The sequence below is a fragment of the Elephas maximus genome, chromosome 22 (genome assembly GCF_024166365.1).
Source record: "Elephas maximus indicus isolate mEleMax1 chromosome 22, mEleMax1 primary haplotype, whole genome shotgun sequence".
NCBI lineage: Eukaryota > Metazoa > Chordata > Mammalia > Proboscidea > Elephantidae > Elephas > Elephas maximus.
The window spans coordinates 44,943,501-44,966,513 of NC_064840.1; the positions used below are offsets into that span (position 1 = coordinate 44,943,501).

The window sequence follows — 23,013 nt, forward strand, 5'->3', positions numbered from 1 at the left end:
CCACTGTGGAGGTAGAGATGGAACTTGGATACACAGGCTGGGGTGTCCACAAGCATGAGTATGAGACCCATTGTTTTACAGGACTGAACAGGGAATGGGGAGGGGGGTGAAGTTCTCCTCAGAAGGCAGGGGTGGGCCTGGACATGACTCTGGGTAGGCTTACGTGTTTCTGGCACCTCCAAGGGCTGGATCTCCTCAAGGCCCAGACATGTGTGATTTAATGGCAGTGAGTGTGTTGGTATCACTGCATAAGCCCTGGGGCTGGCCTCCAGTTGGCAGTGGAGATGTGCTAAGCCCTTTCACCTCCCTGGTGGTTCTGAACCTCCCCTTGTTGCAAAGACTCAACTCAGAGGCAGTCAGTAGCTGGCGCTGTCCTGGCTGTTCCTCGGCCCAGTTCTCACCATGAGAAATGACAGTATGCTGAACACATTTACCGTTCCTCCCTGAATCTCCTGCTCAGGACCCTGTTGATATCCTCTGCACCTGCCCAATGCCAGGCTTCTCTTTCATGCTTGACAATCCTAAGCATGGAGTATCCCAGCCAGCTCATCCGAGCTTCTGTACTTTCTGCAACAACACTTCTTTCCTGTGGCTGAAGCAGCTGGCTCCTCTCATGTCCCGTTCCATTCCAGCCCTGAGCCAGACCTGTGGCAGTGGCCTGTACTCTCCCAGGCAGAATGTAGTGGAGACTAGGATCCAACCCTGAAACACTGTTAGGCAGGGGGTTCCCACCCAGCTCCAGCCATGGTAGGCATAATAATTTCCATAGGGAAAAGCCCTTTGAATTGAATGTGGTGAAGGCGAAAGGAGACCAGTAAGGGTGAGTTATGCGATACCGCTTATCTGCACCCTTCTTGCCTTCCTGCCATCTGAGTTATCATGCAGCTTCAAGGGACTGATTCCTGAGCTCCCCAATTTATAATTCCCCAAAGGTCCCACCTTCCCATTATGGCAACTGCCATCTTTACTACCAAAGCCATCATTATATTATGTTGTTGTGGGCCGTCTAGTTGATTCCTACCCATAGCATCCTTAGAGGACAGAGTAGAACTGCCACAAAGGGTTTCCTAAGCTATAATCTTTATGGGAGCAGATCACCAGGTCTTTTCTCCCACAGAGTGGCTGATAGATTCGAACCGCTGACCTTTCAGTTAACGGCCAAGTGCTTAACAGTTGAGCTCCCAGGGCTCCTTCATTATATTTTTCACCAGCTGTCTCTCAGCTTGTAATATTGTGGTGGCTTGCGTGTTGCTATGATGCTGGAAGCTATACTACTTGAAGAAAGGACTAGGAAGAAAGGCCTGGCAATCTACTTCTGAAAACCAGCCAATAAAAACCCACAACAGAACACTGTCCAATACAGTGCTGGAAGATGAGCCCCAGGTTGGAGGCACTCAAAATACACAGTGGCCACAACAATGGACTCGAACATAGCAACAATCATTAAGATGGCACAGGAACGGGCAATGTTTCGTTCTGCTGGTTTGCCATGTGTCAGAGCCAACTCAATGGCAACTAACAAGAACAACAATTGTAGTTTACATCCATTATTTCACTTGGTCCTCACAAAATGCTGTGAGGTAGACATCATTGTCCTCATTTACAGATGAGAAGGCTGAGGCCTCAAGAAGTTGATAGTTCTCAAGTGAGGAAATAGGTGTTCATTAACTTTAAATGGCACTGGTGGTTAGAGTCAGAGCTGGGACTCAGAGTATGGTTTCCTAGTCACGTGATCATCCCACTAGCCCATTGCCCCACATGATTTCCACCTGGCTCCCACTGAGGGAATACAGGTTATCTTGATACTAGAGCCCTGGAGCCAGGCAGGAAGGGGTCTATTAATATGTGATCAAACTAGGCGTGGGACGTAAGTCTTCTGAAGCCCAGTGTTCTGTACACCACACCACATGGCCTCTTGGCAAGAAGTAGATTGGGAAACTGAGGTGTCCAGTAATGAGGGACAAAGAGGGTGATTTTTCACGAGGAAGGTTAATACTAAGCCAGTTCTTTGTTCCACCCATTTGTGCTCATTTCACATACCCTGGCCATGTGGATTTTTATGATGTCTGCTTTTATAGTACATATTATACAAACAGATGTACAAAGGGGCTATAATACCAAGTTGCAAATTACAAAGCAAAATGCATGAACTCTCAAAGATGGATTTTTAAATTTCCTTGATAAAACTGGGGGTTATGGAGAAGTTCCCATTCCCTTCTGCAGCCCATTGCTTCAATTTAACTAGGCATTTGGGGCTGGAATAATTTTTTTTCCTTTTAGTCTTGGAAAGTGTCCCACAGCTGGAGCTGCCTGCTCTCAGCTGTTTGTTTTTCTTCCTTGGAGAGGGACTGGGAATATTACCCACCAAATCCAATGGGAATGGGAATTGAAGAGCTCTCAGGTCCCCAGGCACACAAACCCAAACACACAGGACCTCAGGCTGAGCTCTTCCTCCCAGAGGGCAGAGACGTTGGGCATGGCAGTCTTTACCCCCTCAAAGAACAGGTTCGGTCCCAGGCCCTCACATGTTTTTTTATTTGATGGAGGAGAAGCTGGGGCGGGGGGAGGGGGGGCGGGCAGTGGGCGGTGGTGGTGGTGGTGAGAAAAGAAGATTCCAGCCCGTGGGCACTAGGCCAGGTCCTGAAACTTCATTTGTGAAAGTTGATCCAATCCCAGTGGGCCCACATATCATTTGACCTTGGGTGGGACTCAGCTGAGGTTGAGTAATTGCTTGACTGGAGCGCTTGTTTGCGTCCAGCATGACTCTGTCTCTTAAGTCTCTACACTAATCCAGGGGGTGAGTCCAGAGACCCAGCCCAGAGGCTTAGTCCTTCACCCCACCCCAGCTCCTCTCTATAGCTCCCTTTTGGATTTTTAAGCTGGTTTGCACTTGAATTTCCAAAAGGAGATTCTGACCACTTGGGACCTGTTTGCTGGGAGGAACCAAAGAGGTTGAAGGGAAAATAGAGAAGAAAACTAAAAGCTAAGGGGATAACAAATCTTAATCATCCTGTAGGATCTCAGCATAACTGTGTTGCTAAAACAGAAATGCAGCTGGGGTAAGGTGTCATTAGAAATGCAGATTTCCAGGGCCCACCCCAAAACTTCTGAACCAGATTCTCCAGGCTATAATCCAGAAGTTACTTGAGTGGTTCTGATTTGCAGCAAGTTTCAGAGCCACTGCCTGAAAGTTGTACGTTCCATTCACTGAGCCGAAGACGGCAGACAAGAACCCTCATCGGAGTATCTCTGGTCCTGGGCATACTTGCTAGTCCTGTGATTACCAGTCCACCACACCTAGTATTCTGATTATTAAATCAAAGAATCAAACCCATTGCCAATCAAGTCCATTCCAACTCATTGTGACACTACGTGTTTCAGAGTAGAACTGCAGTCCATAGGTTTCTCAGTGGCTATGATCTCACAGAAGCAGACCATCAGGCCTTTCTTGCCCAGCGCCACCGGATGGATTCAAATTGCCCATCTTTCAGTTAGTAGCCAAGAGCAAACCATTTGCACCACCATTAGACCTTACATATGGCCTGACTGGATTGTCTATTACAGTCCTTTTCTCCTTTTCTTACTAGATAATTATTTTAAATTCTTCATATTGCTCAAAGATAGCAATACCATGTTTTGTAAAACCTAAGGATTAAAGATAATTGAAAATGGTTGATTTTTTAGAGTGGTAGAATTGTGAATAATTTTTATTCAGCATTCTGATGGTATTGCTGTGTTTGAGAAATATTATAGTGGAGCTCTTGTGGCACAGTGGTTAAGAGCTCAGCTGCTAACCAAAAGGCTGGCAGTTCGAATCCACCAGCCAGTCCTTGGAAACCCTATGGCGTAGTTCTACTCTGTCCTATAGGGTCATTATGAGTTGGAATCAACTCGACGGCAACGAGTTTTTTTAATATTATCACCCAAAAACCAAACCCGTTGCCGTCGAGTCGATTCCGACTCATAGCAACCCTATAGAGCAGAGTAGAACTGCCCTGTAGAGTTTCCAAGGAGTGCCTGGTGGATTTGAACTGCTGACCTTTTGATTAGCAGCTGTAGCACTTAGCCACTACATCACCAGGGTTTCCTAGCATATGTATTTCCCACATTGTTGATTAATAAACTTCATTAAAGTCCATCTAGTTGATGTACCGTGATTTAATTATTCTTACATTTTTCATTCACGACTTCTCTGGTTTCTCACTGCTACACGTAAGAGTGCAAAGAATTTCTTTGTGATATAGATTTTCCCTTATTTTGGATTATTTCCTTAGGGTAAATTCCCAGTGAGGCTATTGAACAAAGGATGTGAATAGTTTTATGGCTCTTGATACATTTTGCCAAATTGCTTTCCAAAACTATTTTACACTGTCATCAGCAATGAATAAACACACTAGTTTTCACCATAGTCTTGCCAGCATGATGTAGCACTGTGCCATTATTTTTAGAGATATTTAATTTTGTTTATTTTCCATTTTTTTGATAACTGGTTATTAGTTGTATCATCTGTTAAGGGAACTGGCTCCTTAAAACTTTCGTCTGCTTGCTAAAACAGATATTTATTAAGCATCTACTACCTGCTCACTACCATGCTTAGTGTTACAGGGTGACCAAGGAAGTATAAGACCTAGTTCTTATCTTCCAGAAGCCTACAGCAACTATCATGTCTTATTCATTCTTGATTCCTTTGTACAGAATAATTTTTTGCAGAATTCCAGGTAACATGTTTATCTTCTTTGCAGTTCACAGAGATCTGCAAAGATATTGAATTCAGAGGAATGCAGAATCAGAATCCAAAATGAGCCTAAAACCTGGAGGGATAACTCAGACTTGATAACTTAATATGGGTGAACATGGGGTCCTACACTACTTGATGTAGAAGATGTGCCTTGACAACAGTTTTAAAGCAAGGTTTAGGGTTTGTGCTTGGCAGTGTGCTCTGTATGAATAAATGTGTAATATGGCTGTCCCCCAAAAGCTATTGTAATTATAATCCCAGTAATAGAAGTGTAGAGTATGTAGAATCCCTGAGAATTGAGAGGACGATGCAGGACTGGGCAACATTTTGTTCTGTGGTACATAGGTCATCATGACTTAGAGTCAAGTCGACAGCAGCTAACAACAACAACAGTATGTAGAATAAGGGCTGTGACAGTCCTATTTAGCTTAATGCTAGTTAGACAATTCTTTAGTGTTTGTCGCTTTTTCCTTTTTGATATTTTATTCTAAAAAAAAAACTGTAAACCTGCAGAAAAGTTGAAAGCATTATATAATGAGCCTCATATGCTCTTCCACCCATGCGTCTGTCAGTTTGTCATACTGTGGGGGCTTGTGTGTTGCTGTGATGCTGGAAATTATGCCACTGGTATTCAAATGCCAGCAAAAGGTCACCATGGCAGACAGGTTTCAGCTGAGTTTCCAGACTAAGACAGACTAGGAAGGACTTGGCAGTCTACTTCTGAAAAGAATTAGCCAGTGAAAACCTTATGAATAGCAGTGGCACATTGTCTGACACAGTGCTGGAAGATGAGCCCCTCAGGTTGGAAGGCACTCAAAATACTACTGGGGAAGTGCTGCCCCCTCAAAGTAGTAGACCTTAACGACGTGAATACAGTCAAGCTTTTGGGACCTTCATTTACGGATGTGGCATGACTCAAAATTAGAAGAAACAGCTGCAAACATCCATTAATAATTGGAATGTGGAATGTACAAACTATGAATCTAGGAAAATTGGAAATCATCCAAAATGAAATGGAACCCATAAACATCAATATCCTAGGCATTAGTGAGCTGAAATGGACTGGTATTGGTCATTTCGAATCGGACAATCATGCTCTACTATGTTGGGAATGACAACTTGAAGAGTAATGGCATTACATTCATCATCAAAAAGAACATTTCAAGATCTATCCTGAAGTACAACGCTGTCAGTAACAGAGTAATATCTATACACCTACAAGGAAGACCAATTAATATGATTATTATTCAAATTTAGGCACCAACCACTAAGGCCAAAGACGAAGAAATTGAGGATTTTTACCAACTTCTGCAGTCTGAAATTGGTTGAACATGCAGTCAAGATGCACTGATAACTATTGGTGATTGGAATGTGAAAGTTGGAGACCAAGAAGGATCGGTAGTTGGAAAGCATGGCCTTGGTGATAGAAATGATGCAGGAGATCGCAGGATTGAATTTTGCTAGACCAACGACTTCTTCATCGCAAATACCTTTTTTCACCAACATAAACAGCAACTATACACATGGACCTTGCCAGATGGAATACACTGGAATCAAATAAACTACATCTGTGGAAAGAGACAGTGGAAAAGCTCAATATCATCAGTTGGAACAAGGCCAGGGGCTGACTGCAGATCAGACCATCAATTACTCATATGCAAGTTCAAGTTGAAATTGAAGAAAATTAGAACAAGTCCACGAGAGACAAAGTACGATGTTGAGTATATCCCACCTGAATTTAGAGACCGTCTCAAGAATAGATTTGATGCATTGAACACTAATGGCTGAAGACCAGATGAGCTGTGGAATGACATCCACGGCATCATAGATGAAGAAAGCAAGAGGTCATTGAAAAGACAGGAGAGAAAGAAAAGACCTAAATGGACGTCAGAAGAGGCTTTAAAACTTGCTCTTGACTGTTGAGTAGCTAAAGCAAAAGGAAAAAATGATGAAGTAAAAGAGCTGAATGGAAGATTTCAAAGGGCGGCTCAGGAATACAAAGTAAAGTATCATGATGACATGTGTAAAGACCTGGAAATAGAAAACCAAAAGGGAAGAATACACTCAAGATTTGTTAAGCTGAAAGAATTGAAGAAAAAATTCAAGCCTTGAGTTGCAATACTGAAGGATTCTACGGGGAAAATACTAAACAACACAGGAAGCATCAAAAGAAGATGGAAGGAATACGCAGAGTCACTATACCAAGAAGAATTGGTCGAAGTTCAACCACTACAGGAGGTAACATATGATCAGGAACCAATGGTACTGAAGGTAGAAGTCCAAGCTGCACTGAAGGCATTGGTGAAAAACAAGGCTCTAGGAATTAATGGAATACCAATTGAGATGTTTCAACAAACGGATGCAGTGGTGGAAGGGCTCACTCTGCTATACCAAGAAATTTGGAAGACAGCAGTCTGGCTAACTGACCGGAAAAGATCCATATTTATACCTATTCCCAAGAAAGGTGATCCAACCAAATGCAAAAATTATCAAACAATATCGTTAATATCATGTCATGGATTGAGTTATGTCCCCCGAAAAATGTGTATATCAATTTGGCTGGGCCATGATTCCTGGTATTCTGTAATTTTCTGTATGTTGTAAATCCTGCCTCTATGATGTTAATGAGGGAGGATGGGCAGCAGTTGTGTTAGTGAGGCAGGACTCAATCTACAAGATTGGATTGTGTCTTGAGGCAGTCTCTTGAGATATAAAAGAGAGAAGTGAGCAGAAAGACGGGGGGCCTCATAACACCAAGAAAGCAGTGCCAGGAGCAGAGTGTGTCCTTTGGACCTGGGGTCCCTGCACAAAGAAGCTCCTCAACAGGGGGAACACTGATGATAAGGTCGACAGAGAGAGAAAGACTTCTACTGGAGCTGACACCCTGAATTTGGACTTTTAGCCTACTTTACTGTGAGAAAATAAACTTCTCTTTGTTAAAGCCATCCACTTGTGGTATTTCTGTTATAGCAAAAGAAAGTCACTAAGACATATTGTAATCAAACTTGAGAAAACCAAAGATAAAGAGAGGATTTTAAGAGCAGCTAGGGATAAACGAAATGTCACCTACAGGGGAGAGTCAGTAAGACTACGCTGGGACTACTCAACAAAAACCATGCAGGCAAGAAGGCAATAGGATGACATATATAAAACCTTGAAAAAAATTGCCAGCCAAAAATGATATATCCTGAAAAACTGTCTCTCAAATATGATGGCAAAATCAGGACTTTTCCAGATATATAGAAGTTTAGGGAATTTGTAAAAATGAAACCAAAATTACCAGAAATACTAAAGGGAGTCCTCCGGTTAGAAAATCAATAACATCAGATAACAACCCAAGACCAGGACACAGGACAGAACAACCAGGTATCAACCGAGACAGGGAAATAACAAAAATAAATACAAATGAAAATGCTCAAAACAGGAAAACAGAGACGTCATTATGTAAAAGATGACAACAGTAAAACAAAAAAGAGGGACTAAAAAGTGTAGTCATAGATCTTTCATATGGAGAGGAAGTCGAGGTGTTACAAATAAATAAAAGATTGGTTTAAACTTAGAAAAATAGGGGTAAATATTAAGGTAACCACAAAGGAAACTAACAATCCTACACATCAAAATAAAAAGCAAGAAAAACAAAGACTCAGCAAATACAAAATCAACAATAATGAAAAATATGAAAAGAAAATAAAGAAAAATGACTCAGCACAGGAAATTAAGTGAAACAAAGAAACTGTTAACACACAAAAAAAGACATCAAAATGACAACACTAAACCCGTACTTATCCATAATTACGCTGAACATAAATGGACTAAATGCACCAATAAAGAGACAGACAGTGACAGAATGGATTGAAAAAAAACACCATCTGTCTGTATGCCGCCTACAAGGGACACGCCATAGACTTAAAGAAAAAAACTAAAACTCCAAGGATGGAAAAAAATATATCAAGCAAACAACAATCAAAAAAGAGCAGAAGTGGCAATATTATTTCTGACAAAATATACTTTAAAGTAAAATCCACCGCAAAACATAAGGAAGGACACTATATAATGATTACATCCAAAAAAGAAGAAAGGGCCAAAATCAAAACATTAACCCTACAACTTGAACAAATAGAAAGAGAGCAGAAAAGAAGCCCTTGGGCACCAGAAGAAAGCAAATAATAAAAATCAGAGCAGAATTAAATGAAATAGAGAATAGAAAAACAATTGAGTTAACAAGACCAAAAGCTGGTTCTTTGAAAAGATCAACAACACTTGTAAACTACTGGCCAAACTGACAAAAGAAAAATGGGAGAGGAAGCAAATAACTTGAATAAGAAATGAGATAGGCGATATCGCAGCAGACCCAACTGAAATTAAAAGAATCATAATGGAATACTATGAAAAATCGTACTGTAACAAATTGAAAACCTACAGGAAATGGACAAATTTCTAGAAACACACTACCTACCTAAACTAACACAAAACACAAACAGAGGTAGGACAGCTAAATAAACTTATAAGAAAAGAAGGGATTGAAAAGGTAATTAAAAAACTCCAAGCAACAACAACAACAAAACTCTGGCCCTGACAGCTTCACTGGAGAATTCTACCAGACTTTCAGGGAAGAGTTAACGCCACTACTACTAAAGGTATTTCAGAGCACAGAAAAGGATGGAATACTCCCAAACTCATCCTCTGAAGCCAGCATAACCCTGATACCAAAGCCAGGTAAAGACACCACAAAAAAAGAATATTACAGACCTCATGAACTTAGATGCAAAAATCCTCAACAAAATTCTAGCCAATAGAATTCAACCACATATCAAAAAAATGATTTGCCATGACCAAATAGGATTAATACCAGGTATGCAGGGATGGTTCAATGTTAGAAAAACCATGTAATCCATCACATAAATAAAACAAAAGACAAGAACGACATGATCCTATCAACTGATGCAGAAAAGGTATTTGACAAAGTCCAACACACATTCATGATAAAAACTCTCAGCAAAATAGGAATAGAAGTGAAATTTCTCAACATAATAAAGGGCATTTATACAAAGCCAACAGCCAACATCAAGCTAAATGGAGGGAGTCTGGAAACATTCCCCTTGAGAATGGGAACTACACAAGGATTCGCTTTATCACCACTCTTATTCAACTTTGTACTGGAGGTCCTAGCCAGAGCAATTAGGCCAGAAAAAGAAATAAAGGGCATGGAAATTGGTAAGGAAGAAGTAAAAGTATCTCTATTTGCAGATGATGTGATCTTATACAAACAAAACCCTAAAGAATCCACAAGAAAACTACTGGAACTAATAGAAGAGTTCTGCAGATAATCAGGATACAAGATAAACATACAAAAATCTGTTGGATTCCTCTACACCAACAAAGAGAACTTCAAAGAGGAAATCACCAAATCAATACCATTTCCAATAGCCCACAAAAAAGATTAAATACTTAGGAATTAATCTTACCAGAGACATAAAAGACCTATACATAGAAAACTGTAAGACACTACTGCAAGAAACCTAAAGAGATCTACATAAGTGGAAAAACATACCTTGCTCATGGATAGGAAGACTCAACATTGTGAAAATGTCTATTCTACCCAAAGCAATCTATAGATAAAACACAATCCCGATCCAAATTCCAATGGCAATTTTTAATGAGATGGAGAAACAAATCACCAGCTTCATATGGAAAGGAAAGAGGCCCTGCACAAGTAAAGCATTACCGAAGAAGAACAAAGTAGGAGGCCTCACACTACCTGATTTTAGAACCTATTATACTGCCACAGTAGTTAAAACAGCCTGGTACTGGTACAACAACAAATATGTAGACTAATGGAACTGAATGAGAATCCAGACATAAGTTCATCCACTTATGAGCAGCTGATATTTGACAAAGGCCCAAAGTCTGTTGAATAGGAAAAAGACAGTCTCTTTAACATATGGTGCTGGCATAACTGAATATCCATCTGCAAAAAAATGAAACTAGATCCGTACCTCACACCATTTACAAAAACTAACTCAAAATGGATCAAAGGCCTACATATAAAATCTAAAACAATGAAGATCATGGGAGAAAAAATAGGGACAATGCTAAGAGCCCTAATACATGGCATAAACAGTGTATAAACATTACTAACAGTGCACAATCACCAGAAGAGCTCCTAGAATCAAACACTTGTGCTTATCCAAAGACTTCACCAAAAGAGTAAAAAGACAAGGTACAGACTGGGAAAAAGTTTTTGGCTGAGACAAATCCAATCAGCATCTAATCTCAAAAATCTACAACATACTGTAAAATCTCAGCAACAAAAAGACAAATAACCCAATTAAAAAATGGGCAAAGGGTATGAACAGACACTTCACTAAAGAAGACATCCAGGTAGCTAACAGATACATGAGGAAATGCTCATGATCATTAGCCGTTAGAGAAATGCAAATCAAAACTACAGTGAAATTCCATCTCACTCCAGAAGGCTGGCATAAATCCAAAAAACACAAAATAATAAATGTTGGAGAGGTTGTGGAGAGACCGGAACACTTACATACTGCTGGTGGGAATGTAAAATGGCACAGCCACTTTGGAAATCGATTTGGCGCTTCCTTAAAAAGCTAGAAATAGAATTGCCATACGATCCAGCAACCCCACTCCTTGGAATATATCCTAGAAAAATAAGAGCCCTCGCACGAATAGATATATGCACACTCATGTTCATTGCAGCACTGTTTATAAAAGCAAAAAATGGAAACAACCTAGGTGCCTATCAAGGGATGAATGGATAAACACATTGTTATATTCACACACTGGAATACTACGCAACGATAAAGAACAACGATGAGTCCATGAAGCATCTCAGAACATGGAGGAATCTGGAAGGCATTATGCTGAGTGAAATTAGCCAGTCGCAAAAGGACGAACATTGTATGAGACCACTATTACAAGAACTCAAGAAAAGGTTTAAACACAGAAAACATTCTTTGACAGTTACAAGGGTGGGGAGGGAGAGAGAGCAGTATTCGTTAACTAGATAGTAGAAAAAAATTATTTTAGGTGAAGGGAAGGACAATACACAATACTGGGGAAGTGAGCACAACTGAACTAACCAAAAGCTTATAAGTATCCTGAATACAACCAAACATTTCAAGGGACAGAGAAGCAGGGGTGGGGGTCTGGGGACTATGGTTTCAGGGGACATCTAGGTCAATTGGCATAACAAACCTTATTAAGAAAATGTTCTGCATCTGGGTATCTGGGATCTTAAAAGCTAGCAAGCGGCCATCTAAGATGCATCAATTGGCCTCAGCCTACCTGGAGCAAAAGAGAATGCAGGACACCAAAGACACAGGGAAAATATGAGCCCAGAGACAGAAAGGACCACATAAAGTAGAGACTCCATCAGCCTGAGAACAGAAGAACTAGATGGTGCCTGGCTACAACCAATGACTTCCCTGACAGGGAACACAGCAGAGAGTCCCTGATGGAGCAGGAGAAAACTGAGGTGCAGAACTCAAATTCTAGTAAAAAGACCAGACTTAATGATCTGACTGAGACTGGAGTGACCCCAGAGGACATGGCCCCTGGACTGTCTGTTAGCCCAAAACTAAAACCATTCCTGAAGCCAAGTCTTCAGAAAAAGATTAGACTGGCCTATAAGACATAAAATGATATTGCTGAGAAGTGTGCTTCTTAGCCTCAAGTAGAACCATGAGACTAAGTGGGCAGCTCCTGTATGGAGTCTAGGTGAGAAGGCAGAGGGGGACAGGAGCTGGTTGAATGGACATGGGAAACACAGGCTGGAAAGGAGGAGTATGTTGTCACATTATAGGGAGAGCAACTAGGGTCACATAACATTGTGTGTGTAAGTTTTTGTATGAGAAACTGACTTGCATTATAAACTTTCACTTAAATCACAATTAAAAAAAAAACAAACCCATGCTGTCAAATCAATTCTGACTCATGGCAACCCCATGTGTTATAGAGTAGGACTGTTTCATAGGGTTTTCCTGTCTGTAATCTTTATGGAGGCAGATTTCCATGCCTTTCTCCTGTGGCACTGCTAGGTGGGTTTTTTAACCACAAACCTTTAGGTTAATAGGTGAGCACTATACAGTTATTATATAGGAAACCCTGGTGGCGTAGTGGCTAAGTGCTATGGCTGCTAACCAAAGGGTTGGCATTTTGAATCCCCCAGGTGCTCCTTGGAAACTCTAGGGGGCTGTTCTACTCTGTCCTATAGGGTCGCTATGAGTCGGAATCGACTCGACGGCACTGGGTTATACAGTTATTAAACTCAGGAAATTTAGCATTGATATAATGTGATTATAAATATATAGTTCATATTCAACTTCCTTCAATTGCTCCGATAATGTCCTTTATACAAACCCAAATATATTACCCTGATGCAGGATCCAGTCCAGAATCACACATTTAGTTACCATGTGTCTTTGATCTTCTTTTATCTAGAATAGCTCCTAGCTTTTCATTGTTTTTTCACGGCATTTGTATTTTTGAAGAATACAAGCCAGTTGCTTGGTATACTGTTCCTCAATTTGGATTTGCTTAATTGCTTCCTCATGATTACATATAGGTTAAACATTCCTGTCAGAAATACTTCATAAGTCCTGCTCAATCTGTATGTGTCAGCCTCTCCCTTTGTTGGCTAAATTAAATTTGATCACTTATGGTTATGGTTATGGTGGTATCCACCAGAATTATCTGTGGTAGAAGTGTCTTTTACTCCCTTTTTAATTAAGAAGTGATCTGTGGGGAGATAATTTTATACTGTGTAAATACGTTGTTTTCCAAGAAGCTCTCTCCCAATGATTTTGTTGTTGTTTGTTGCCATGGAGTCAGCTGTGACTCATGGTAACCTTATGTATAAACAGAAGGATATGTGGTGTGGTGGCCTTGTGCCATCTTCATGATCATTGGTATATTTGAGTCCACTGCCATGGCTATTGCATCAATCTATCTCATTGAGGGTTTCCCTCTTAATTTTCCACACATGATATCTGTCTATCTAGTGGTGCTATAACAGAAATACCAAGCTGGATGGCTTTAACAAAGAGAGATTTATTCTCTCACAGTTTAGGAGGCTAGAAGTCCTAATTCAGGGTGCCAGCTCCGGGGGAAGGCCTTCTCTCTGCGTCAGCACCGGGGGAATGTCCTTGTTTCCTTTCAACATCTGCAGGCCCAGTGTTCCTTGGAGATACCAATGTGTCTTGGCATCAATCATCCCCTGGGTCTAAGAGATCTCAGCGCAGGGACACTGGTCCAAAGGACGTGGTCTGCTCCTGGGTCTTCTTTTTTGGTGGGAGGAGGTCCCCCATCTCTTTTTCTCTTGCTTGCTTGTTTAATCTCTTTCATTCCCAAAAGAGATTGACTCAAGAGACAACCTACACTAATCCTGTCTCATTAACGGAACGAAGACAACCCATTCCCAAATGTGATTATAACCATAGGCACAGAGGCTAGAATTTATAACACATATTTTTTGGGAGGAACACAATTCAATCCATAACAATGTCCTTTTCTAGCAACTGGCCTTTCCTGATGACATGTCCAAAGTAAACAAGCCAAAGTCTCGCCATCCTCACTTCTAAGCAGCATTCTCGTTGTATTTCTTCTAAGACTAATTTGTTTGTTTTCCTGGCAGTCCGTGGTATATTCAATATTTTTCACCAACACCACAATTCAAATCCATCAATTCTTCTTCTGTCTTCCTTTTTTATTGTCCAGTTTTCACATGCACATGAGACGATTGAAAATACCATAGCTTGGGGTCAGATGCACTTTAGCCAACAAAGTGACATCTTTGCTTTTTAAAACTTTAGAGGTTTTTTGCAGCAGATTTGCCCAATGCAATATGACACTTGATTTCTTGACTGCTGATTCTATGGATGTTGATTGTTGATCCCAGCAGAATGAGATCATTGACAACTTCAATTTTTTCTCCACCAATGATTTTAGCATCCATTAATAGTCTTGCCTGATGCAGTTATTGCCAAGTTAGTCCTAAGATGGTGGCTTTTCTAGCCTCCTCAGGGTTATTTTCATCTCTGGGGTCCACAGTTTAAGATGAATTCAGACTAGTGTGCTGAAGCCGGCTCTAATTGTGTGCATCTTTTCCCAGACTCACATTCAATGATGTCACATTGGTAGCTTGAAATCAGCCATAGTGGGAGTATTTACACATCAGAAATTGGCAATTGCTACAAATAGAGCTTTTTTTTTTTTTTGTGGAGAACCAGTTGTTAAATGTTTACCAGCATACCATTGAATGTAGACAAGCTGAACCACATTCAAAGAAGAGTGGTTTTGGTAGGGAAGGGACTTGAAAGCTTAAGGAAATAGGAGCTAAGTCTGAAAAAAGACCTCTCAGAAGAAACATGAAAGCTGTTTTCAAATATTTAAAAGGCTGCATTGTGGGGAATCCTCGTGTTAGGAGGTAACTCCTTAATGCACCCACCCTCCCTCCCACTTGGCACTCCAGCCATGCATAACTCCTTGAAGGAATCATACATCTCCCACCTCCAGCCTTCATGTAAAAAAAAAAACCCGTTGCCGTCGAGTCGATTCCGACTCATGACGACCCTATAGGACAGGGTAGAACTGCCCCATACGGTTTCCAAGGAGCGCCTGGTGGATTCGGACTGCCGACCTTTTGTTAGCAGCGGTAGCTCTTAACCACTATGCTACCAGGGTTTCCAGCCTTCATGTAGAGGAGTTGAAATGGCAGGGGATGGAGTGGATCACAGAGAGGGGGCAGGTCACCTTGAGAAGGTGAAGGGATGCTTCTTCCTCTGATCCTAGAAGAAACAAGGTGGATGCAGAGATACTGTGAGGTATAGAGATTGAGTTCATGCTAAAGGGGTTTCAGATTCTTGGTAAAGTGGGTGCAGATTTACTTCTGAAAATGAGAGGGACAAAACAGGCTTGGGAGTTAAGAAGCATGAAAACAGTTTTGAATAGCAGCCAAGGGGATTTTTCCAGCGTACCAACCTACTCAAAGCAGTCCAACTTCAGGTATATTCAAACAGCATGAGAATGGGCCAAGTCAGCACAGTTACTATGTGGTCCAAGAGTTAAAGCAAGGGAAGTAGGTGGATGCAAGAATCCAGGGTTTATCATTGATGAACATAGAAGTAGGTAAACTCCCACAGAGGCCTAGGGTATTTGAAAGTAGCACGGAATCCAGGCACAAAGGTGATTCAGGCATAGCCAGGGAGAAGCGAATGGAAAGGGTCAAGTTTCCGGGATCAACCTGTCCATTGAAGACAACGGACAGGTTTCCTTATGGTGAGAGAGCTGACAGGTTTAGTAGTGCTACTGAAAAGAGGGAAGACAATGTTTGGAATCTCTTTGGGTAAGTACCAGGTGATTTTCAGGTCCTAGGGGTAGCAGTACTGGGGAGTCGTGGAGTGAAGAATGTAAAGAGTTATGTGTTCAGGTTTTCATGGGGAGAAGGCAGGATAAAGGTGTGTGGAACACTCTCTAATTTAGATTTGGAAGACTGAGCCTAAAGGCTTGGTTGTCACTCTCTAGGGGTGGAAAAACCATTTATTCTCACTTACTTCAGTTCTTCATCTAATATAAATAGAAATTAAATGCTGGTCAAGAGTACAAAATTAGATAACATACAAAACAGTGCTTTGTAAAATGAAGGTACTGGTACTTTGTAAAATGAATATATTAGGTCCCTGGGTGGTGCAAACAGTTTGCTCTTGGTTACCAACCAAAAGGTTGGTGGTTTGAACTCACTCAGCAGTGCTGCCAAAGAAAGGCCTGGTGATATGCTTCCATAAAGATAATAGCCAAGAAAACACTATGGAGCTCAGTTCTACTCTATAATACACGGGATCACCATGAGTTGGAATTTACTCAATGGCAACGGATTTGTTATTTGGGGGCGTGGCAGAATTACATCTGTTTGATGTAACTTGTCGAGACATTTGATTGGAGATGAGGAAATAGAAACCAATAAAGAAAGGGAAGTCTTGTCCAGAGTGGAGGGTGTACATAGGAAGGATGGTAATAATAATACCAATAGTTTGAATTTGAATAGGACTCTGCAGTACTATTTTTGTGAAGTTTTCTTCCCACATATTTGATTCCCTCAAATGAGACAACATCTGCATAAAACACATAGCCTAGTGCGTGGCCCATAGTAAGTGCTCAATTCGGTTCACTCTTTAATTCTCACAGCAACTCCATGAGGTAGATGTTGTCAATGCCATTTTTGGATGAAAAGGAGATGGGCTCAGAAAGACTAAATCCCTTGTCCAAGAGTAAGTAACTAGTTAAGTGTTGGTCTGAACTTGAACCCAAGCCTTTGGATTCCAAGTTCAATATTTCTTCCTTTCTAACCATTATGTCTAAGGACCCATCCAACTCTCAAAGTCTATGAAATTCTAAAATCCACTTTTTTATATATAGTCTTTTGCACTTCACACAAAGCTGTCAGTTTTTGAAAAATTATAGACATGAGATGCATACAGTTTTTTTATTATTATTACAAGATGTTAAAAGCTGTCATTAAAATGTTTCCCTTTTGTAGAAAAGGCTCTGAATCTACATAAAACCATATTGTGATTGATGATTGTAACTGACACGATTTCATGTGACTCTTTTGCAATACTAAGGATATCCAACCAACTTAATAATGTAAAATACTCTGGGGACCAATTAATCCTGCAAAGTAACGCTTAGTTTTAGCTTAAATGTTTTTAATTGGAGAAACTCTGCCTTTTTGGGTGGAGATGCCTTTTGCTTTATTGTCCGTGATGATTTACATGGACAGACGGATAGATGGACAGAAGGATGAATAAATCGATAGGTGGATGCATGGGTGAGTGGATATCTAATACTGGTTTTCTTGGCAGCAGGTAATATAGTAGAAAGAGACATGAGCTAGGTTTCTAGAAATATGAGTTGTAGCCCTGGTTCTACCACCAGTTATCTAGGGGACTTTGGACGTTTCATATCATCTTTCTCAGCCTTCATTTCCTTGCCTGAAAGTGAGGAGTAAATGATTGTTAAGGTGATTGTTAAGGTGATTTTCAGCTCAGCGTCTGTGATCTTACTGAGAGCAGGGAGGGATGTGAGAAGTTTGACATGTGATCTCCAAACCTCATGTTCTGAGAGAAGAAACCCAGTAAATGCCTAGATTCCTGGCAAGTCTGGCCCAGATTCCTTACATGCTTAGTAGCGAGAATAATTTCCAACCTCCTTAAAGTACTTTATGATGGGCTCAACAAGTGAAGAAAGATGGATCTGAGAAAATCAGCCAAGGGCAAGGGCTCACGCTGCTCCAAACAAAAGCTGCGTGAAAACCCTGGGGGAGCATTTCGAGCTGTTTGAAAATAGACACTTATGGAACAAACTGTCCAAAAAGATAGAAACAGAAACAATGCTCGCCTCCTGCGCTGATTTCAGTTTGCAGCCTCATGTGGTTCAGGCCAAAAGGCAGACTGGAGAGGCATAGGAGGGGTCCTTTAACTCAGCCTCAGTAGGGCTCCTGCCAGAGGGGTAGAGTGATTGTGCACTGTGGTAGAGCAGAAAGAGAGTCAGGTAGTCTGGGCCTTAAATTCTGGATTTGCCTTTTATTAGTAGTGTTATTTTGAGCAAGCCCTTCAATCTCCCTAAACTTCAGCTATCTAGAAAACTGGACATATGAACAATTACCCACAGGATCACATAAGATAAAATACACGACAGTATTCAGGCCACTGTCTAGCCCTAGGCAAAAAATACAGTTGCCTTCGACCCTGACTCATGGCGACCCCATGTGTGTCAGAGTAGAGCTGTGCTCCATGGGGTTTTCAACGGTAGATTTTTCAAAAGTAGATCACCAGGCCTTTCTTCCTTGGTACCTCTGAGTGGACTCTAATCTCCAAACTTCCAGTTGACAGCTAAGTGTATTAATCACTTGTAGCACCCAAGGACTCCTGTCCCTGAGTAACCAAACCAGACCCATTGCTGTCTAGTCTGACTCAAAATAGAGTAGAACTGCCCCATACGGTTTCCAAGACTGTAAATCTTTACAAAAGCAGTCTGCCACATCTTTCTCCTGTGGAGCGGCTGAGGGGTTCAAACTGCTGACCTTTTGGTTAGCAGCCAAGTACTTTACCCACTACGCCACCAGGGTGCCTCTTGGCACTGAATAACCGAAAACCAAACCCAGTGCCGTCGAGTCGATTATGACTCATAGCGACATAAAAAAAAAATTTTTTTTAGCGACATAGGTACCCATTAATATTACTTTCCTTTTGACTTCCATCCAGTTAAGTGAATAGACCATTGATTCGTTGTCCCATCTATACCTCCGTCTCGCCGTGTGATTTGGCCAAAAGGCTTCTTTTATCTAGGCCTCCATTTCCTTAACTGTGAAATAAAGGTCATCCAAATGATCATCAAGGTACCCCTCAGCTCTGACGTTGCTACTTTCTTGTCTGATTCCTGCTGAAAGGAGCAGCGCACATGGGGGGCTGAAAGACCAGGGACAGAGAGGGTCATGGGAGAAAGCAGAACACGTTCACCAACTTGGAAGTTGAAACCCTGATGCTGGACTGAGATACCGGTGTCCGCATCTTGTGAGCAAGACCCCAGCTCTGACACAGGGGCCCGCACTGAGCCCTCTTTCACGCACACATGGTTCATCTCCACAGTGTCCAACCATGGGCCCAGACTTTGGCCGGACAGGGATAAGGGGCATGGAATTTGAGGTGGTGGAGAACAAAACGTCCCTGCTCCAACACATAAATTTAAAACTCTCATTGATGTGAGTGTCTTGCTTGCTGATCAGACACCCCAAGTTTCTCCATAACATGTAACTCTGAGGACTGCTATAACAATTAAAAGATCCTGGCTTGTATCAGATATTCCATATACGGTAAAGTTCCTAGCACAGTGCCTGGAACAAGAAATGCTGAATAAATGGAGGTTTCCTCTATCTATTAATTATTTAAAACCAAACCAAACCTGTTGCCGTGGAGTCTATTCCAACTCAGTGACCCTAAAGGACAGAACAGAACTGCCCCATGTGGTTTCCAAGGAGCGCCTGGTGGATTCAAACTGCCAACCCCTTGGTTAGCAGCCGTAGCGTTTAACCGCTATGCCACCAAGATTTCCAAAAAGAGAAGAGGCTCTCGGCAAGGGGCAAAAAAGCCTACAGCACCTGGTATTCCCAGGCAGCCTCCCATCCAAGTACGAACCAGGCCCAACCCTGCTTAGCTTCCGAGATCAGCGGAGATCAGGAGCGATCAGGGTGGTGTGGCCGCAGATTAATTTTTTAATTTATTTATTAAATTAAATTAAATAACTATTTAGGACCCAGTTATTACGGGATGGAAAACCTGGTGGTGTAGTGGTTAAAGAGTTTGGCTGCTAACCAAAAGGGCTGCAGTTTGAATCCACCAGGCGCTCCTTGGAAACCCTTTGGGGCAGTTCTACTCTGTCCTATAGGGCCGCTGTGAGTCGGAATCCACTGAGGGCAACAAGTTTGGGCTTAATTATTATGTAAACAAAGGATATTTCTACATTGTGTTAAAATTATGTCATGTCTTTTCTTACTAAGATAAAGCCACCTATTTGTGATTCTGAAAACATATAAATGGTCAAATTGCCAGCTTATTGGCGAAATGACATTCCAGAAGAGAGTTGCTGCCTGATGATGGGGACACTTCATTTATATAAAAGAGTTTATATAACCCAGCAAGTTAGGGCTTTTTTCTTTTCTTCTTCACTTTTTTAAAAATTGTGATAAATATATAGGTAACAAAACATTTGCCATTCTGACAATCTTCACCTGTACAGTTCAGTGACATTAGTTATGTTCATTGTGTTGCTCAACCATCACTGTTAACTGTTCCCGAATATTTCTATCACCCTTAACAGAAGCTTGGTGTCCCTTAAGCATTGTGCCTTTCTTTCCCCCTCCCTCCTGCCCCTGGTAATCATTAATAAACTTTGATCTCTACACACTTGCCTATTTTAAAATGAAAATAGCTGGAGATAAACTCTTAGCTCCAAAAGAGCAGTACTTAAACCCATATTTAATGAAAAATGGCTTCATTACAGGTTGGGGGGCTTTATTATATATCAATGGGGGCTCCAGCTTAAATGCCAAAGGATGCCCAGGAAAGGCAGTGAGTACCATGGGGCAAGTCACTTTTCTCTACATGAGACTCTGCTTTCCACGTATAGTTTGAGAACAGGGTCTAAATTTGTGAGGAGAGGTTTTATTTCTTTATAGCTATACTCAATCAGTAGGTCCGTAAGGCCCACTTTTTAGGTATAACTGCAAGAAAGCACCAACAACCCCATTAAAGCATGGAGAGGATTCCCCACAGGAGATTTTTAAGTTTCTAAACGGAAAAGTCAAAGCCAAGAGTGCATTACCCATGGACAAAAATGATCCTAATAAGCACTTGGTCCTCAGAGGAGTACCGGTCAAACTGGCCCTGTGAGACCTCAGATTGGCCAAAGCTTTAGGCTCTTCTGATTCTGCTGGGCCAGCATTACTGAAGGACAAGAGTAAGGTTTGGAAGCTGGCATCCACCTTTCCCATCCATTCCAACTTCCTTCCATTTAATCTCCAGTAGAGGCCCTCACAAACCATTTATTGTGTTTTTTAAAGTATATCAATACATAGAATGTTTTTTAGGTCTGCCTCTCTCTGGATGATCAATCCAGGCTAGGCAAGATGATTTCAGACATACCCTGGGATAATTGTAAGCAGTAATATTGTTTCAAATCCTGGTTATAACATCATACCATTGTGTGTGCATTGTGTGCATTGTGTGCGTGTGTGTGTGTGTGATTATTTTTCACCATGATGCATGATGTGAAATCAAGGGGACAGTGTGGTGGAGAGACTCCGGGGTTGGGATTAGGACACCTGGCTCCCAACTCAGGCTTCACCCTTTCTTAACCATAAGAGCTTAGAAAATGTACTTAATTTCTCTGAGCTTCAGCTCCTTCCTCTTTAAAATAGCAATAATAAAGCCTACTTCACAGAATAGTTCTGAGGATTAAGTGACAGATGTATGTGGAGTGTCTGAGATATAGATAGGAATTCGATATGATATTAGCTGGTGTCTAATCTAGTGATCTCTTTCACAGTCTGATTGTAAATGCAGAATACCATCTTTGTCCTTTTTATGAAAGTTCATGCCCATTAAGATCATTTTGACTTTGTCATCTACAGCATTAGCTACTCTTCCCAGCTTTGCATCTGCTGTCAGTCATCAGTAAGCATATTGACTCAACCGGGGCTAAGTTTTTTATCTCGCCAGGCACCACATCACTCAGCAGTACTGAAGCCTTCCTTTTCTTCAACCTCTGATTCCAAGAGGTCACCAATTGCCGTCAGTTTTATTCTTTATCGTGTCTTATGTTTGTCCCTCTTTCTCCATCCTAACGGCTATGGCCAATCTACATAGACTACTGAAGATGTTCTAATTATACTAATACTCAGCTTCTTTAAATGATCTTGATGTTGAGTTTTGCTTTTTTTCCTCAATGAACATTTTAAAAAACATTAGAACAGAAAAGCTTTTGAAACAAAGTTCTAGATAGTTTCTTTTTTTGTGTTTTTCTCTCTAAGTAAGTTATAAATGTTTTGATAGAAGAGCTTGTATTTTACGCTCTTTGTATTAACCTCAGTCCAGTGGCATATAATGATTGGTATCTCACATAACTGTATTGTATAGTTTAAATGCATAAATGAACAAAAGAATATCCTAAATTTGAACTTATTTGTAGTCTCTTGGGACAATGGGAAATCAGGATGTAGGTAAGCAAAGAGCAAAAGGAAAGATGAGAAGAGAGCTGAATTATAGGTGGTGAGGGAAGGAGAGATGTTTTCTGTCTTAGCCTGGGGTTTCCACAGAAATCAGAGCCCAAGCAAGTGCTTGGTAGTTTATTGTGACAAGTGAACCCAGGAAATAGGAGTGGGGCTGGGGAAAGTGAAACCAGGCAAGAGGAAAAGCAGATATAAAGATGTGTCATTGAGTTGGTCTCTGCTGCGGGCCACTGGGACTCAATCCTGCTAGGACCTTCTAGGGGCTGTGTGTAAGAGCCTCAGCATTGCCTGTCTGGGGAGAACATTTGTCTACCAGCTCCTGTCCCCAAGGGTCAAAGTTCTCCCAAGGGTAAAAGTCTTGCATATATGAGTCCTAGGCAGCTCCCTCTGGTGTATCACGAGAAGTCACAGAAGCCAGAAGGGCAGAAAACAAGACATTGCCAGTACTGGTGAAATGAGGTGCTGCCTGCTT

At 41.3% G+C, this 23,013-nt stretch overlaps 1 protein-coding gene, 1 long non-coding RNA gene and 1 pseudogene across 5 annotated transcripts in view; 1 reads left to right on the top strand and 2 right to left on the bottom strand.

Annotated features, from left to right (window-relative positions):
- The window catches only part of SCARA5 (scavenger receptor class A member 5), a 179,698-nt gene that overhangs the window by 64,671 nt on the left and 92,014 nt on the right, over window positions 1-23,013 (top strand). The window lies entirely within an intron of this gene.
- The window catches only part of LOC126065570 (uncharacterized), a 92,268-nt gene that overhangs the window by 42,210 nt on the left and 27,045 nt on the right, over window positions 1-23,013 (bottom strand). The window lies entirely within an intron of this gene.
- On the bottom strand, window positions 19,902-20,020 carry LOC126066157 (uncharacterized; annotated as a pseudogene).